General features: G+C 26.6%; 1 protein-coding gene across 6 annotated transcripts in view; it reads left to right on the forward strand.

Annotated features, from left to right (window-relative positions):
* The window catches only part of LOC117171231 (proton-coupled amino acid transporter-like protein CG1139), an 85,856-nt gene that overhangs the window by 63,286 nt on the left and 17,562 nt on the right, over positions 1 to 5,008 (forward strand). The window contains exon 1 of one of the 6 annotated variants that reach the window (XM_033358380.1): positions 635 to 798. The exons of the other annotated variants lie outside the window; for them this stretch is intronic. The gene's annotated coding sequence lies outside the window, so the exon portion shown is untranslated. Of the gene's footprint in view, positions 1 to 634; positions 799 to 5,008 lie in introns of those variants that run through there. 6 annotated transcript variants of the gene reach the window in all.

A 5,008-nucleotide genomic window follows, 5' to 3' on the forward strand; every position in this document is an offset into this window, starting at 1 on the left:
AGCCTTCAGATCGGCAATCATCGTACAGCAGAACTCCGAGGTCGAATCGTGCATTTTCGGCTTACATACGAACTCACAGTGGTAGTCATGCACTTTCTGTTTCGCGGCTCCCAAACGGTAGGTATGGTGGGGGTAAATTTTATCCACGATCTGGCAGCTCTGCTTTTAAATATTTCAAAAAAGTTTATGGAGATTTCCGTAAATAATAAGTATTTTGACAAACTTTTAGGGTATGTTCCATAAATTTTGGGGAGTTTGGTTAATATTCCACGCGAATGTATTATCATATGACCCCTACTAGTACCTGATCAGGCCCCGACTAGGATAAGTCGGATCACCTGACTAGCCCCCGACTAATCTACCGTGACGCTACTGGGCGGGGGCTAGTCAGATGACCCGACTAGCCCTCGACTTTAAGTGGGGTCGAATTGTCAGAAACCAGACTAGTTCCCGATTTGAATTTCTACACGGGCAGTCATGATCAAACAGCATATTTCCTATAATGAGTTTTCTCGTACAGCTAGAAATTCTAACCGAAAATAATTGTAGCATCAGTTTTAGGCCTATAAATTGAAATGCATTTAAAAAATGTACCGCCTTGCATTAGTTCGCACAACACTAACACCCGAATTTTCCGTAAATACAAGAAGCTCATGCCTCGTGTCGTGTGGCTTGTGAGAGTTAAAAAATGAATAATATATACAGTAATGCAAGGGCAATGATGGAACCAATTATGGAAATAAGAGATTTTTTGATTAGCTGTAACCTCCAGAATTATATTGAAGCTCTCAAAAGAAAGTGAGTATTCTTTTATCAGTGCGCGCATAACCTCAAAAAAGCTTTGTTTACAACTTTCTTTTGATACGCCCTAGTGTACATATTGATATGTATTGATTATAACTGTTTTCTGTTTAATATTTTTAATAATTATGTCATGTATGGGTCTAATACATAATAAATATTTAAGTATTTATATATATGGTTGATATATTTTTGCCTCATTATACCTAAAGATATATCGGCCTATTAGCTTCAAAAAATCATAGGCTCTTCAGCCAGAAAACGCAGCTAGATAGGCTGTCAAGTTTAGTTTAATTTTTCACCTAGAATATCTAGCTGAACCTGGTTAGGTGTGACACCTATACTTGTTTAGCAATAGAAACATAGACATTACAGCTAAATTTTCTAGATACTGCGCCTATATTTTGCCTCCAAGAAAATTTGTTCAATACAGCTAACTATTTAGGAAGCCGAAATCGAGCGATACTTTCTGGCTGGGATAGCAAGAATTCTAGGTAATATACCTAAAAAAATTTTTCAGTGTAGTTAACTTTGTCACCACTAAGGAGCTGCCTGTCAAACTTATTGTTATTTTTAAACATCCAAACAATCATTCCCCGTGTGTTTGAAGAGTACTAAAATGACGTTTTTTCACTCGAATTTTTGAACAGTTTAACGATAAATTGTTGCAAAATGCAAAAAAAAAAATTTTAGTGAGTACTCAAATGACGTCCATGAAATTGTCGCGAGCTCCCGGACATTTTGAAGACTGATAATATCTAACTTTGCATAAAATACGTCCACGTGGAATATGGATGGCCCCTTGCCATATTTACCTGTAAAATTTCCTAAAATTCTGCAAATTTATAAAAACGTTTAAAATTGTCTTTTGAGTAATTTATGGTGAGTTCACATATTTACATGTAAAATTATCATTAGTGACCAAAAATTTCCATAAATTTACGAAAATCTATAGCTATTTTTAAAATGAACGTTAGACAATTAATGGGTATTTACCTTAAATTACACTAATATTACCATAAATTAATAAAAATGTGATAAATTTCCGAAATATATTTTAAAAATTTAAATTGAATTTTTGGTGATTTATGGAAAGTTACCATATTTACCTTTAAACTTACCATAAATGACCGAAAATTTCCATAAATTTCCAGGAATGTATAAAAAAGTTTAAACTAGTTTGGAGCAATTTATTAGTTAACATAAATTACATTCAATATTATCATAAATTACCAAAAAATTTCATAAATTTTCGTAAATGTATAAAAATGTTTCAAATTGCATTTTGAGTAATGTATGATAAGGTACCATATTTACCTGCAAGACTATCAGAAATGACCGAAAAATTTCATAAATTTCCAGAAATTTATAGATATTTTCCAATTGAATTTTGAGTAATTAATGGTCATTTACTATAAATTACATATAATATTATCATAAATTACCAAAAAATTTATAAATTTACGGAAATTTATAAAAATGTTTAAAATTGAATTTTGGCTAATTTATGGTAAGTTGACTTATTTACCTGTAAAATTACAATAATTTACCATAAATTATCGAAAATTTATATAAATTTCCGAATTTTATACACATTTTTTAATTGAATTTAGGGTAATTTATCTTAAGTTTCTATGAATTATCTGTAATATTACCAAAAATAACAGCAATTACCAAAAAATATCAGTTTCGAACCAAATAGTTAAATTTTCAACAAAAAAAGAAAAATTATAAAAAAATAATCGTTAGAATTTCAGTTAAAAATAAATTATTTCTCGGCCTAAAAAAAATAATTATCTATCCAAATTTTTTTATTTTCAACGACAAAGATGAATTTAAACTAAAATGATAAATTTTCAAAAGAAAAGATAATTTTTTAACAATAAGAATAATTTACTATAAAAAAATTGAATTTTCAGCCAAATAATTGAATTTTTAATCTAAAAATATAAGTTTTCAACCAAATAGTCAAATTTTTTATTTAACAATATAAAATTTCAATCAGATAGATAAATTTCGAACAAAAAAGATAGTTTTTTTAACAAAAACTGGAAACGTTAGAATTTCAGTAAAAAAATTCTGTCTAAACCAAAAAAAAACGAATTTTCATCGAAATACTTCATTTTTAATTTGAAAAAATATATAATGAAACAAAAAAGGATTAGTTAAATTTTCTTTTAAAAACTGAATTTCTGACCAAATATTTGTATTTTTAATTGAAATGGGTAAATTTACAACCAAATAGTTAAACTTTTAACCAAATCTTTCAATTTTTTCAATTTTTTCTTAACCAAATAAGAAAAAAAAACGAATTTTCAAAGAAATAGTTACTTTTCCATCGAAAAGTTGAATTTTCAGCCAACTAAAAATTCATCATAAAAACAATTTTGTTTTTAAACCTTCATGGTTCGAGAACTGACCTGATTCAATTGCAGGTATTATTCTTATTTTTAAGACTCTGTGCATCACGTGCTCTACTAAAAGTCACGTGAAAGTATTTATTTGTCCTTGAGATTTACTATTTGTTACAAGCAAACATAGACATACTTGAAACTGTTTTTTTTTCATTTTTAATGATAAATAGAAAATTAAAATCAGTATATATCAACTCAATTCTGAGAAAACTGGATAATTAATTCTCAACTTGTCAGTAATAATTTTCCAAGTTTAATGTAAGAGGATATTTTTATAGGAACAAATCTCTAGAATCTTTCGTTTTTCATCAGGAAAATACGTGCTAAAAAATACACACATCCGTTATTTATTATACTGCATTCTAGGAACCTTGGAATGTAAAACATGTTTTGTAAGATTTTTAAAAAAATTTTTAATTTTATCTCAACTTTTTTTTTATTGAATTAATTACAAAATACGAATTTTCTACAAAACTGTTATATTTTCAACTAGTAATTGTATTTTCAGATAATTTTTAGTTTTGAAGAAATAAATAATTTTTAACTGAAAAAATAAATTTTCAACTATAAAAAAAAGTTGAATTAAACAAAGAAATTTACCTGAACATCTTTTTAAATGAAAAGACGAATTTTCTACAAAACAGTTGCATTTTTAGATCTAGCACTAATTTTTGAAGGAAAACATTTAACAAAGATTAATAATTTTCAACTAAAATTATTAATCTTCAATCAACAAAATAAATTTTTATCTAGAAAAATTAAATTTTTATTTTAGAATATAAATTTTTATCCAAAATAGAAGAAATTTTATCAAATTACATAAATTCTCAGCCAAATCGTTAACTTTTTAAATTAATAAAGATCAACTTTTGAACAAACAGAAAAACAATTTTTCACTGAAAATGGAATCGTTAAATTATTAGTTAAAAAGATTATTTTTTATTTAAAAAACGAATTTTCTACAGTTATGTTGATTTTACAAGACGAAAGGGCCAGTTTGCTTCTAAACAGTGGAATTTTTTGTTCGAAAAATTATGTTTAAAACAAAACAATTTTTTTAGCAAATTAGTTAAGTTTTTAATCAGAGAACTGCATTTTTAACTAAAATTATTAATCTTTAACCAAAAAAATGAATTTTTATCTAGAATATTATCGTTCAATTTTTAACTAAAAATGAAATATTTCAACTTTTAGTAAAAAAATTAATTTTCAACAAAAAACAAAATGATTTTTCGACAAAATAGTCAAAGCTTCAACCAATAAGATTAATTTTCTACCAAAAAAGAAGAATTCTAAATAAATTACATAAATTCTCAGCCAAGGAGTTGAATTTTTAAACTAAAAAAGATCAATTTTGAAAATAAAAAGACCGATTTATAATTCATAATGAAATATTTGAATTATTATGTAAAAAATTGATTTTTAATGAAAAAACGAATTTTCTACCATTATGTTAAATTTTCAAGACGAAAAGGCAAATTTTCTTCAAAAAGATGAATTTTCAATCTGAAAATATAAATTTTCAACCAAAAACTTGGGTTTTTAACCAAATATTTAAATTCTCAGATAAGAAATTACATAATTTTAAAACAATCCCCAAATTTCCAACAAAGACTTTTAATTTAACTCTTAAACGGCCAAAACGCCGCTACCGGGACACTGCTTTTCAACGGCCAACAACTAAGACTATTCGACACTAGAAAAAATTGAGACACATTTATTTTTATTGCTTAAGATCTCCTCTTTCCGACGGTGCCAATGAAATTCCTCAAAAAATTTATTTATTATCCCAA

Source organism: Belonocnema kinseyi, chromosome 1 (assembly GCF_010883055.1).
Source record: "Belonocnema kinseyi isolate 2016_QV_RU_SX_M_011 chromosome 1, B_treatae_v1, whole genome shotgun sequence".
Lineage (NCBI taxonomy): Eukaryota > Metazoa > Arthropoda > Insecta > Hymenoptera > Cynipidae > Belonocnema > Belonocnema kinseyi.